Below are 14,984 nucleotides of genomic sequence, written 5' to 3' on the forward strand. Positions count from 1 at the left end.
GCACTAACATTCCCAGTAGAACTTTGGCCTTCTCAACATAAGTGTTACTTGCGTCATTTTTATTAGTAGTACTTAGCTGAGATTTCTATGCCGAAAAAAACGCCTTGAATGTATTCTGGTGTGTCAAGCTCTAGAATACGCGTGACAGTGCAAGTCGGAAGAAATTGCTTTGGCGAAAAATCATCAGGCCAGAACGGGGATCGAACCCGAAACCTCGGTGTGACAATGTAGGACGCTAACCACTCGGCCACGGGAGCACATAACGGGTTACGTTGGGTTTCTTTTTTTCTCGAGGTACGCAAACATCTTCTCGGCGTAATGGGAAGATGCCTTGTCCGGACAGAAAACGTACTTCCCATCAGAATGATGCTCCTCTAAGAACGGAACCATAATCTTCTCCAGGCACTCCTCCCGGTACACCTTCTGGTTGATGGCAAGCCCGCTCGGTTTGTTAAACCAGGGCTTTGAAATCTCTTTGCCGGAAATTGCAATATACAGCATAACATTCTTTTCAAACTTATGCTTGTACAGTAGAACCTCGATTATCCGCGAGAGCGAGTTCCCTAGTAATTCTATAAACCTTCCCGAAATTTGTCAGTGAGTGGTCGAGTCCTGATTTTTTGTTTTGGTCATGGCTTTCACATTATCTGATCACTGATGTACACGACCGTATTGATGAAACATAATTTTCGTGCTAAACAATTTTTTTCGAATTTGTACCTCATTTTTAGTTCTTTATTGCGTTATCCGCGATTTTCGTTATACGGGATAATCTTGCCCGACTTTTTCGCGGATAATCGGGATTCTACTGTATTTGTACTTCACCCCAGGGGGCGTGGGCCTTTTCACTGGTATAGTACCGGTCATTACCGGGCATGTTGGACTTTGACAGCGGAAAATTACTCTCGTTGTCCAGCACGAACGACGTCCCGCGATAATTCTTCGTCATCCATGTCATACTCTGGGGACCTAGTCTTCTTCCGACAGACAATACCCTCCTGCTTGAGGGTTCTGTGGATGTAGGAATAGGAGCAGTAAAATTTTCGACCGGCGTCACGCAAACTCGACCCGTCCTTGTTGTCGAACAGCTTTTTCAGAGATTCCTTCTTCTTTTCCGTCATGATCTTCGCCGGACGGCCACTACTGGTATTTCGCTCGACGTTCCGGGATGCCAGGATCAGGTGAACAGTGCTCACCGGCACTTTTTTCAAGTGGTCTACTTTCACGCGTTTCGAAGAATCGTACAACGTACCCCAGAGAGCCCAGAGAGCAATTCTGTCGATGAGAAAAAAAATATGCTTTACTTTTTTTTTAAACGGAAAGGTATTGAAATCATTCTCATTTTTTATTGAACATCCGTTAGTTTAACAGAGTTTGAGAGTTTGATGTAAAGTGTTGCCTGTCGAGCTGACAAAACTGAAGACATGAATGTTTAAAAAATTATGAGCTTTCAATTCTTTGTGAAATTGTTATCATTGAAATCTATTTGCGATTCTATATGAAAAATTATGTACACCACAGTTTTTTTTACGCGGGGGATACGTACCTCGTAAAATAACGCATTAATTGGAAAATCCGCGTAAAAAACCGCATTAATTGGAAAATCCACGTAAAAAGGAATCAGGTCACCTTAAATCCACTTAAGATTTAGGTGCAGCTGCCGCACTAATCTCCATTCGCTATCCGGCCGGATACCGGATTTTAGAAAATATAAATAATTTTTCATCAACACAAGATAAACCACAACAAAATAGCCCATTAACATTATTCATACATAATTTAAGATAACGTTTGAGTTCTGAAATGGCAGATTTTTTTTTCAAAAGTTAAAGTAATATTAATTCTAGCAAATGTTGTTAATTGACGATACACCTTAGAATGGCCACCAAACGTAAGGATCATGCTTGTGATCTATTCGCAGTGTTTTCACATAACAGTCGATTTCTTTAACATTGGAATATTTTGCCTGAACCCTTCGCTGACTATATGTGCAATCTCTTCTTAGTCCAAATGATTTTTATGCAGAAAAATGATAAATTACCTCGAATATACAGGAGGGGTTAGAACTTATAATTCTTATTATTTCATCAAACGAGAGCAGAAGTCAAACGTATTGCTCCATCAAGCCAAAAAGCATGTTTTGTAGTGAGGTCTCTCAGATTATCACCCCTGAAGACACTCCCTACAAAAATTACATCATTGTGATAGCCTTATCAGAAAAATATCTGTTCATGATTCCTTGTAGAAAACTTGATACCCTATCAGAGGATATTCATTCTAAACGGAAAATTTTATCAACGTTCATTATATTAATGCAAAAATATGTTGATCCTTCTCCCTAAAATGTAATCCTTTTGTTGGTTCATGCACAGATGCAGTTTCTTCCAGTTTCATATTCGCAAATAAAAAGCCGGCTGCCGGATATTCGGAAATCCGGCCTCGAAGCTTGCCGGATACCCGGTACAAACTATCAACTACTATCCGTTTCATAACTTCTAATTACTGTCATATGCTCTGAGGGAACATGAGGGAAAAATGGTAGCTGAGGGAGAGATGTGATATTGCTCTATTTTTTTAAACCGGGAACCTCGTAAAAGAAAACCGCATTCATTGGAAAATACGCGTAAAAAAACCTCGTAAAAAACCGCGTTAAAAAAATTATAGGAGGTGTCCAAGATACGACCGCATTGTTGACGTAGAACTACGCTGTTATTTCATATAAGTCGCATGTTTATACCTTCGGATATTATTCTATAATGCTGGGAAATTTTCGAAACAACTGCTTAGTAGAATACTATCTGAAATAGTTTTTTTCATTGTAGAATCAGTTGACGATAATTGATTGATGATTCATTCTTGCCCTCGTAATAATGAATACACTAGCTGATCGTATGATCGCAATTTTTTTCATGTCAATGCATTGAAAATTTACCACGAACACTATTCCAGTGGCCTTTTCTGCAATTGACATAGACTCGGCAACAGTCGATTATAAACATGTTACACCAGCCCAATTATTCCACATCTCATAACTACATCAATATATCTTTGGCGCCGCATGGAAACAACAACAATGACAACACTTGCAAGTATCAAATATCATGCTACATGTTATTTAGTATTGCCTCAAAGGAATCGCACCTCTAGGCATCGTTCGTACAACGTAAACCAAGCGCCAAACAAGCGTTTGCCATAGCATGCATACAGAGCCATACATTGGTGGCTTGAAACTACTAGGAATATAAACACTTCTCATCATTTTGCGCTATTCTAAAAAAAACGCTTCTGTTAGTATTACTGGCCTCAAAAAAAATTGCATTACTTTCTCATACTCGAGAGGAGCGCAGCTGTAACCCTTAGTGGAGGAAGTTTTGCTACTAGCGAAACCTAATCACATACAAAATTCCAGAACGAAATTTACTTTGACTAATCAAGCGAAATAAACTCTTTTTTGTTAATATCAACAACCTCGAAAACAGTAGCAATGATTCATTACGTCAGAGATGAACCAGCCTTTGGCTGAAAATTTCTTTAATAAAGAAAGAAAAAAAAAGCTTCATTATGATCAATATCAGCGCAAATGCAATCCTAGTTGAAGGGAGTTTTGCGACTGGCACGCGAACCTAAATAATTTATAACATTTCAGTAAGACATTCAAGATGCTTGGTATTCCCCAAATTTTTTTTTTGAGCACAACCTTAATGACTGCTTCGCCATAACGTCAGTTTAATGCATTGAGCATTCTCAAAGGCACCATAGAAGCCCTTATGATGACGAAAAAGAAACAATGTTAACTGCTTGGAAAAAGACTGAATTATGCCACACAGCTTGTACTCTGCTGTAACAGCCATCGATGCGAATTCGCTGATGAGTTTGTCAAGAGCGACCGCCCTCACCCCCAGCGGGGGGGGGGGGGGTCTTAATTTTGGTTGCTGCCTGGGTAACGGCGTTTACATTTTCGACCGACGCGCCGAAATCGCCTACTTCGCTGTTGTTCGATGCGGTGTCACACTCGCGAAGGCTCGGTTCAGTGCGAGTGTTTTTCACTGCACCAACATCGCGTGCATCATTAGATGACGCTTGCCTCGAAATTTCATTCGTTCGTTTTTTGCAGGGCTCGAGCCTGCCTTCCTCTTCTTCTTGCTCATCACACACTACGCGAAGCGTTCAATTTATGACGCGGGAAGAAAAGCACACGATTCGAATAACGAATAACAAACAGAAAAAGCAAACGACGATATCCAAGTTGGATTACCACTGGTGGGGTCCAATCTTAGATCGAAGCGCAGCGAAAGCAAAGTGAACTGGATTGCTCAACAGTCCGATGCCGAATGAAAGTTTGCCTCAGCGAGATCCACTGTTGATACTCTAGGCAAGTATTCCCCTTCATTCTTCTACTTTTCCTTTGTTCAGAGAGACTTCATATCCTACGATTTCCCCTTCGTTGGTCGTCGATAAGTTGCTCGTTATTGACAGCTCTGTTCGGGAAAGCACACAAATGAACAGAACAAATATATGGGAAATGGAAACGCTTAGAGTTTTCATGAATTTTAACCATTTACAAACCAGGGGATTCTAATGTATAGTATATTAAAAAAAATCTTAGGGAATTACAGATTCGTTTAGTATGTAAATCGCCAAAATCCGTTCACGGCAAAATTAGTTATTAACGTTAACTTTATTTCATAAAAACGTGACCTGTTTTCTGATTTGAAAAAAGACGTAGTTCTACGTCAAAACCGCGTAAAAAAACCTAGGTGTATAACAATTTACCCTAGAACTAACCGTTCTCGAGTCTTTCAGATTGAACGCTCATGCTTGTTGCGTTTAATAACTTTTACAAAAGTGAATCAATTTTTATTTTTAAAAAACCAAAATAAAGCTTATTTTAGGACATTTTCGATGTGACCACTCCTTTCTTCAATAACGCGTTTCAAACGGTTCTTCATCTCTTCACTCTAACATTACTTCGATGCTGTTGAAAATCCTAGTTATTTCTTCTTTAAGTTCCTTCAATTTTTGTGGCTTATTAACACAGCAACGGTCCTTCACGTACCCCCAGAGGAAGAAATCGACGACGAGAAATGTTGAAATTCTTACCATAAGAGGACAAAATTTCATTAAGGTTTCGGTCCTTCACGTACCCCCAGAGGAAGAAATCGACGACGAGAAATGTTGAAATTCTTACCATAAGAGGACAAAATTTCATTAAGGTTTCGGTTGCTCGAGTAATACGATTTCACTAAAAATACACGTTCTTGTAAACATCTTTACACTAAAAACCATCCGATTAGACTGAACGAGTAGCCGAATATTATCGTCCCGAAGTGGGGAACGCAGTGTTATCATCGACGGAGCGAAAAAAAAATTTAAAAGGAGCTATTCGATTTTTTTTGCGTGACCGTTTAATCTGAAAGACCCTGTAGGTAGTTGGCAACTATACTAGCTAACCCTACTATAGTAATACAGAATTTCTGTATTACCGAAGCGCTTTCTCAACTTCGTAATGGTTGCTGATATGTTTTCATATTTCATTCATATGAATCACATCAGCAATAAACATGGCGATGATTTGAACAGGTAGTAGAATTATGTAACGAATTCTATGTGTTTTAAATCCATATATTGTCTTCAAATTCTGTGAAAATTCAACTGCAAAGCGCTAAGTTTTCTCTGATCTGTTGAAATATGCCGAATCTGCCATTATTTTATAATAGGTGTTTTTCCCTTTAACATGTTCGTCGCCGCGTAACCCATATATGGGTGACACTTTCCTCGTTCAAATTGAATAGGGTTTTTAAAAGGAATTTGATAGAATAGGCACCTAAATGTAACTATGGGATATGTAGAAAAATAATAAAATCATAACCATATTATTATAATGTTTATACTATACTTTTTAATAATTTGTAGTGCGGATAGTGTGTACTGCAGGTTTTTTTTCGAAACCCACATAATATGACATTGATGTGCACCCGTGGCCGAGTGGTTAGCGTCCCACACTATCATGCCGGGTGTTCGGGTTCGATTCCCGTTCTGGTTGGGGGATTTTTCGTCAAAGAAAATTCTTCCGGCTTGCACTGTGGTCACGCGTATTCTAGAGCTTGCCACTTTAGAGTACATTCAAGGCGTGTTATTCGGCATAGAAATCTCAACCAAGTATTAATGAACGACGCTAGTTAATGAATACGTTGAGACGGCAAAAGTTCCACAGGGAACGTTAACGCCATTCAAGAAGAAGAAGATAATATGACATTGGCATGTATTATTGTTATTAATTTCTTTTTCAAATTAAAAAAATATTGCTAAATCATCTTTTTTTCTGTATTATAGTGACTTTCAACACTTTTTGGCTGGTTCGTCACTTCAATCTTTCTTTAACCTTCAAAAAATTTTGGAAGAATGTCGGGAGTGAGAATTGAACTCGTGATCTTTAGCGTGAGAAGTATGGATGTTACCATTACGCCTGATCGCCTCCATTGCTAGATCATGTGAAAGTTGTCTACAAAGTAAGTTTGGTCTTCATTTGATAATTTATTCCCAAGTTGAGCCCCGCTAGAAACTCAAAAATGTCGCGTTTTCTGAACCGTGAAGTGTCGAAAACTGTCAACCACATATTGTTTATAAATCTTTGAGTTTTGTATAACAAGTTCAATTTTTAGTGCATTTTCAACGCAACGTTGAGTTTCGTCGCAAATGAGCACCATTTGCTGGAAGTTTTGATTTTCTGTTTCCATTGGAAAAAAGTGCAGCTGAAGCACATTGGATGCTTGTGGAAGTTTTTGGTGCTTCTGCACCATCGGATAGATTTTGTAATTCCTTATCCTTATCCTTATCCTCATTAAATGGGATCTTCGCCCCCATTACATTGATCCCATAATAAATTAGAAATAGAAATTACGCTTTTTTTTTCTGAGAGGCTTAATATCCATGATGTTTTTCCCGCGATTTATTCCGGTCACGGAATTGAAGAAATGAACGACACAAAACGAAATATTTTTTGCATTTAATCGTTACCGGGGACGAAAAATGGATTCACTACGACAATCCAAAACCCAAAGGGTCGTTTGTCAAGCCCAGTCAATCAGGAACATCAACACCGAAGTTGAATACCCATGGTGCCAAAGTAATGCTCTGTTCTTGGTGGGATCAATAGGGAGTGATCCACTATGAGCTGCTAGCCCTGGGTAAACGATCAATAGAGACTTCTACAGACAACAATTCATCGGATTAAACCGAGCTATTGCCGAAAAACGTCCAGATTATGTGACTCGACACGCGTTGACAATATTCCATCATGACAACGCTCGGTCTCATATTGCTGTTCGAATTAAACACTATTTGGAAAAGCGGAAAGCGGATGGGAAACTATTTGTTTCGTAGTGAAGTGCTCATTTGGAAAGAAGTAGTGACTAGCTGTAAGGATTCAAAACCGTCAGTAAACAACTGATTTGAGTGTAAACACATGGCGTCATTTATATCGGGCTAAAGTTGTTTGACCATATCAGATGTAAAATATTTTTTGACGTAGGACTACGTCTTTTATGTACTGTACCGGGGTGTAAGTTAAAAGTTTCGGAAACGAGAGAGTGACGCTTGGAGTGCAAGGTTTTGAACTTTAATAACTCTTTGGCGGCTGAACGAAGTGGTTTGAAAATCACTTCATTCGGAACATAAAATGTCCACGATTTAAATGATTGTTACTTATTGATCTAAAAAATTGTTTTAATAGCTGAACACTGCTTCGAAACATACTATCGAAATCACTATAAATATAGCAATCACTTGAAATATCATTTCAGTTGCGATTGGACTGCGGTTAAGGCATGATGCATGATGTCGACGCTAACCTCTCTCAGTTTCTATTTTGCTTTCGCATGGAGTGGTCTTGGAAAATTGTTTGCTTGAGATTGCGCCCAAGCGAAGGAATATTCGCACTAATTTGCAATGATGCCGTGATGCAATGATATCCAACAGCGGAACACTCAGGTTCTATTCTGCTTTCGCATGGAATAGTCTTGATCAGTGCTGAAAAAAATCAATCCATTCTTTTGAATTCGAACGACAAATACCATCACCCATCAGTTGACAACACTTCTCTTCTAACCAATATCGCCGAATCATTGGCTACTTTGATATACGGGCATGTTTCACTCATACACTGAGAGAAATAATTAGTAAATATAACGAATTTTTTGGTAAATACTACCAATCTATAGTCATTTTCGACCGTACTAATAAACTCATATGTCAAGCAGAACCATGATTCGGAAGCCCAATATCGGCTACATTTTCTCGCCGAAAATGCACGTATCAGAATTATATCCTTATTATACCTCCGTATTGCCTTATGGGAACAATGAAAATGGTTAATACGCGCTTTTCTAACCAATTTTCAGATATGACAATATCCAAGCTTACTAATGTTATCGAGTAAAATAAACTAATCTCTGGTAGGGATGCGGGTTTGTTGAAAATATGTACAAAAAATTTGTACATTCTACTAATTTTGCATTACCAAATGTATTTAGTAGTTTTCGACCGAGGATTTTTCTAAGGGTACGGATCTCTTCTCACTATATCCCATCCATTCGATTGAATAACCACACCTCCATTCAAGTCTCTTGTCTTGCTGTTATTTGTGATTTACGTTTGTCCCTATCAATTGAACTAGTGACCGACACTCAATTGATATCCGACGATGCATTGGTATGTTTTCAGAGATAACATAGGAACAACTGGCGAGAATGAATTTTTTATTTCTTTCATTCTTACGCTCCTCGCATTACTATGGGAGTGTGATGCTAACACATGAGCAAGGGGAATTATAGAATGCTCTCCCGTCGCCTGCTCTGTGTATGCTCCGTTTATATGACCGAAATCATACTTCAATGCGGAAAGCCGAGGTTGTGAGAATGGATTATTTGTTTTCGTTCGGCCAAATGCGTTCATCTTGAATGCGATGAACGCATTTGGAGTAGGAATAGCGTTCGTTTGACAATTAACCCATTCGGATCCCAGTTGACAAGGTTAGCTGAAATCAAGCGATCGATCAATGCTTTCTTTGGTGACAAATGGTATTCTTTGTCATTTTCGTCGATTTTCTTCGATTGAGATTGAATTTTCACCGCACTGGTCTTGATACATTGTTTGTTTGTGATTGCACCCCACTCAAACTCATCGGTTCTTTTCAGGACCACCAACAAGTTCGAAAAAGTTGAATTTTATGTTAATAACAATTCCATACTTATACTCAACCACCTACACACTAACAAAAAATTGAGCAATATTTCGAAATATTCATTCATTCATTCATCGAGAATTGATTCAGATGCAATTTCAAATAAATGTTTACTGAGACAGCGGTAGTCCTGCGGTTATATCACAGATATAGCCCACTTCTAGTTTTTTCCCCGAATATAATGATTTTAATCATATACTGAAGCATAACGCATCGGATTAAATCGTTTTCTTCGATCCTACACTACATTCGCTTCCGGTGGCTGATGGTTTGCAGTGTTTGTTGACGAAAGCGATACGATACGATACGAATACGAATGACATAATCACGGAAGTCACTTTCTATCATGTACACCGTGTATTCGAGTATCTATCAGCATTGCTACAGGAATATGTGTTTCGAGTAATCGAATAACATGAAGTAAACATTTTCATTAAAATTACAACAATTTATAATTGCCTCTGGGCCGGGAATACCGCGACAGTTCATCGGTGTTCATTGGAGGTTACTTTTTTGTCGCATTCATCTTCTATCATAAAGGAACTCGAGAGCTACTCGAGCCATCTCACGTCATTCGCGACGCGGAATAGGAGGAAATATCTCGACATCCACAACGTTTTTTTGGCGATTTTGACGTAGGACTACGTCTAACCGGAAGATATAGGGAGTGAAATGGAAATCCAGGCGCTGAACAAGTAGGAAAAAATGCAAGATTTGGAACGCTTATAACTCGAGCATTTCTCAATAGATCGCAAAGGTTTTTGCATCAATTGATAGGAAATATATCTACGCATCTATCATAACGGATAACATTTCATTTTTCTTGAGATAAATAATTGAATAATTGTGAAATATCAAGCATTGTCAAAATGCACTATGTGCCCATTTTTGATTGGTCCATTTTGTGCTCCTCAAATCGTACCGACCAAAACGGGCAACCAGAGCAGCAGCGAAATAGAATGAAGCACGATTGGAAAGGAAAAAGGAAAAATGAACGAAACATTGGTCGCAGTCTCACACATGCGTAATTCTCGAGCCAGCCAGTCAGCTTAAAAATCCCCGCTCCGCTGCCGTAACGATCATTCTCATTCAAACCGTACACCACATCGGTTCGCATCACAACACATCAACAAACCAACCCAAGCAGCCATGTCTGGACATGGTAAAGGAGGAAAAGTGAAGGGAAAGGCAAAATCCCGCTCGAACCGTGTTGATCTGGAGTTCCCCGCAAGGGTAGCTAGGCCGAGCGCGTTAGTACCAGTGCACCAGTCCACCTAGCCGGCGTTATATAGTTTCGGCCGCCGAAGTGATCGAGTTGGCTGGTAGAGCTGCTCGCGACGATAAGAAAAACCGCATTCAGAACAGAACACATCAAGACAACAACAGGCAGTTGCAGCGAGTGGCGAGTGGCAAACGCAATCGCAAAACGGCATCGGGTAGCAGAAGAAAAAAGTTTGTTCTTTATACAAACTGCTTTGGTGGCAAATCCAGAACAAGGCGGCATCGAGGGCGTTCGAAATGGTTTTTTTCAAAACTACGAGTACTAAGTTTTCTAAATTGGTACCATTCCATAAAACAAGGCGCTTTTCAGGGCCATTAAACCTTCCACAAAAGAGTTTAGGAGATACAGTTCAATGCTTTCTAAAACATTATCCAAAATAATAATAAAACACAAATTGATTTTTTCATAATTTGTTTGCTAGGATCTGATGAGTATGTGAATTTGGCAGTTGTTCTGAGCTTATTGGTAGTTGGGGACTTTCCTGATTATTCAATTTTCACCAATTCTTAAATTGTTTCCAGATTGAAAGTACAGTAATTTACAAATAGTTCGACATTTAGCTAATTGGACGGACATGTAATACGACTTATTTAGTTGGACATTTTTGTAAACATAGAGATCCAAATTATGACCCCACATTGAAATTCGACACTGTACCACTGTCATCGTAAATGTTCAATTACAGGTTGAAATCGCCTCCAATACGACACTGAGTGGCGCTTCGGCACGTCGCATTGAATGTAATTTACTGTAAAATATGTCACAAGCTGGATAGGAAGAAATTTTCCAACTGTGAAAGCTGTGGCGAGTGGCAAATGCAATCGCTAAACAGAAAGGTTTAGCCGAACAAGATGGGGATATCGAGTGTTAACAAAACAATAAACTCTTTAGGTTGAAGATAATTTTGTGATCCTGAAAAGGACCCTTTTTAGCCTGCATGTGAATCCAACGAGCGAACAAATCGTAATGAATGTATTTTTTTGCCATCGCTCCCTTTAAACGCTCATTTGTTCGTCTCGTTGGACTCGCCCCTCTGGCTGAGTCTGCCGATTTGTCTCTATCCTGTGAGTGTGTACCGCTAGAGTATAAAACACGCGGACCTCAAAAAAATATCTTATTTTAAACCCGTGTGGTTGTACGGCATCGGCATCGTGGACGTAACAAAGGAGGACAAGTTAAGGGAAAGGCAAAGTCTCACTCGAACCGTGCAGGTCTCCAGTTCCCTGTTGGTCGCATTCACTGATTGCTCCGCAAGGGTAACTAGGCCGAACGGATTGGTGCCGGAGCACCAGTATACCTAACAGCGATTATAGAGTTTCGGCCGTCGGAGTGTTCGAGTTGGCTTGCAAAGCTGCTCACGACAATCAGAAAACCCGCATCAAGAACAGAGCAGCTTCGGTTCGGCGCTCATCAAGGCAACAATTAGTTTCAGTGAGTGGCAAAGTGTTTCTCCGGCACGTCGCATTAAATGTAATTTACTGAACAACATGTCACAAGCTTGATGGGAAGAAATTTCCAACTGTGAAAGCTGTGGCGAGTGGCAAACGCAATAGCTAAACAGGAAGGTTTAACCGAACAAGATGGGAATATCGAGTGATAACAAAAACACAACACCAAAGGTTCTTTTCAGAACCATCAACATTTTCATAAAGAGTAAACAGTAAACTAATCCATTTTTCAGGTAGATAGGTAGGTATTCACGTATTCAAAATAAAACAATATATTTAAAATATATATTTAACAAAAGCTGTCCCCTTTGTATAGTCCTACGTCACTCCGGTTATGTCCCCGACATTACCCACCCGTTTTTTTTTGACGTTGACGTTAATGTGCTTGTTGTGGTGTAGTTCTGTGGTTTTACCATCTGTTTACATTTCTGTGCTGAAAGCAGTGACTCACATTGCGATAAACAAAACCCGTGGATTCACGGAATAGTACGAAATTATTGTCAAATGTTTAGCTAATGATGTGGACTTGTTGACTCAATTTGGATATGGAAATTCGGCTGCCGTCACAAACAAACTCATATCCTGTTCGGGCCGGTTTCTTACGACTTGCATTGATACACTCGTACCTTTGACCACGCCAGTCAATATTCAATTAGGCTTGAACACGAAAATCCAAATGTGAGCGAGTAGGGATGACGCATAAAATAGTGCTCTGGGAAAGTTTCTGTGTGGAACCGTAGCGTCATGAAGGGAATAAAATCTAATCTAATATTGCGAGAAAACGAAAATTCGACGGATAATCGACAATGAAACTTAAAGCTGTGATAGGTCTTAATTACAGTAGTTCGCTAACTGGGCTTAATTTAACTGGACTGGGCTCTTTAACAGGGCTTGCGTAAACTAGGTTGCAATTCATTTATGTGTCAATAATAGGTGTCATATTAAATTTGAAGTTTTATTGTTTTGCAGCCCAGTGCTCTGAGAAAAATGACATAAATAGTAGTTTGTAGTTTGTATTTTTTAACTACAGAACCAAAATTTTAAAGTATTGAAATAATGATGAATTCTTCATAATGGTTAGCGGCTTCAGTGCATATCAGCACACAGCCTGAGATGTCAGCTCCAAGCTCAAGTCGGGTATCTTTTTTCTCATGAGCCGAGTATCTAATCGTTGAAAGAAATTCTTCGAAAATTATCATTCGAAAAAATAGTCAAGGCTTTATAATTGATAGTAACATAAGTTTCATTGCGATGAACCTAGTTCGAGTGTTTGAAATAGTTGAACGACTCTCATTGAATCACGATTACTAGCATTACGTTCCACAGAGCAACTTTACCTTTACATACTCGACCCAGAGAGATTCTGAATAACACTTAGATTGTTGTTTTGATTGGCTCAAACATGCGCTCGTACGAGATAATGTGGGGAGACGTTTCACAGACAAAAATCTCCAGCAGGAACGGGAACTTGGACCAGACATTTGTATCACGATTCTTGTGATTCGGGGAGAACTATTCTTATCGAAGATTATGAAAACCTCTTGAATAGGGGAAGCACCAAATTGTACATATGATCAGCTCCGATGAAGTGTCTGTACTTTTGTCATCCTTACACTTTAGCAGGACTAATACTGCCAAGACGAAAACGAATTTTATTATGCTGTTCGATTCACTTCAGCGAAGCAAGGAGTTTGAGGGTCACGCCACACCGTGTGTAGATGAGTCTAAATCTGGTCATGCAATGCCACCAGAGGCAAATATAAACCGGTTCGCACCGGTAGATTTCGCAATGAATATCCGTATTGATTTTCAGTGTGAGCTCACTCACTTCGATAGCTGGTTTAAGACTATTAGATGGGAATCATGACGCACCGTAAACCGATCATACTCGAAGCGAGATCTGGAGTTAGTTATTATTTTCTTGATAACTTCATATACAATTCATATGCTGATTGGTTGCAATGCTTCCTTTCGAGATTGTTCAAATTTACATAGACACACAGTATTGGCAGCGTCGTTTCTGTTGAGCTTCAATCACTATCAGTATCAGCGTATTTACCAAACTGGTTCCACTATAGATGATTCGCATGCCAATCTTTACCGCGTCACGTTTTTTTCCTACATTTTAGGAATCTCTCGGAGGAAGACTTCGAAGTCTGACGAAATTCTATTTTTTATTCAGAAAGATTACCTTCATCGATGACCTTTGAGCGATAAGATGTCTTACTTGTATGTTTCTTTTCCCCGTATCAACCGAGTGGTAATGGGGAAATGAGTTTTATGTCGAAATAATTATGCTATCACTTGTAATAAGTTTTTTTCCCAATTGTTTCCTAATGAACCCGGTCACATTAACAAAACTAACTGACCACTTCTATTTTCGATATGATTTTTTCTCGTCTACAATATATACAAGCGATTCAACCTTCCCATCGTTGTTGTGTTGATGATATGGCAATTACCTTGCGCACCGATCCTTGCTCACAGATCACAGAAAACACAAAGAACGTTTTGCTCTAGAGGGCTAGAGAATCAGGTTTTGGCAAGTACCGCAATACACTTGAAAAAATTGCTATCACAATTAACCACCAACACCTTCGTTAGACCAGGTTCTTCAACTCGAATGATCTGTTGTGATCTTCCTGAAGATCCTACACACATTTGATAAGCAACGGTGACGATAGCTGCTACCGGTATGCCGTAAACTATGACCGCGTTCGAACGTAGTTTATGACGAACTGGAAAGCTGTTTCGCTCGGCAGACGGTTTAAAGAGTGAGTAGCAATAGCTTTCGGTTTAAAAAAATACACTAGCTTTCGTATCAGTGTTGGCAGAATGTGAGTGACCTGATAAGTCCGATATGTTCGCAACCCGGCTGTTCTACTTTGTGAATGATTTTCAATAGCTGATTTAATAATTAGGATCAATAATCACGATCGTAAATAATGAACACTCTGTCCATAGAAAAAATTGGTGTTGGCTTCAATCTGGGCCTTGAAGCTTACGGATAGAT

General features: G+C 39.4%; 2 protein-coding genes across 8 annotated transcripts in view; one reads left to right on the plus strand and one right to left on the minus strand.

The window, feature by feature from the left end:
• The window catches only part of LOC129778783 (serine protease inhibitor 28Dc-like), a 90,564-nt gene that overhangs the window by 43,140 nt on the left and 32,440 nt on the right, over positions 1 to 14,984 (minus strand). Inside the window, exons 1-2 of one of the 7 annotated variants that reach the window (XM_055785886.1) lie at positions 14,434 to 14,745; positions 1,253 to 1,275 (exon numbers count right to left, since the gene is read on the minus strand). The exons of 1 other annotated variant lie outside the window; for it this stretch is intronic. The gene's annotated coding sequence lies outside the window, so the exon portion shown is untranslated. 5 more of the 7 variants (XM_055785891.1, XM_055785890.1, XM_055785885.1 and 2 more) reach the window with 5 other exon arrangements.
• Positions 1 to 14,984, plus strand: part of LOC129778784 (serine protease inhibitor 28Dc-like) — a 77,589-nt gene that overhangs the window by 27,811 nt on the left and 34,794 nt on the right. The gene's annotated exons all lie outside the window — the stretch shown is intronic.

Source organism: Toxorhynchites rutilus, chromosome 3, assembly GCF_029784135.1.
Source record: "Toxorhynchites rutilus septentrionalis strain SRP chromosome 3, ASM2978413v1, whole genome shotgun sequence".
NCBI classification, from domain to species: domain Eukaryota; kingdom Metazoa; phylum Arthropoda; class Insecta; order Diptera; family Culicidae; genus Toxorhynchites; species Toxorhynchites rutilus.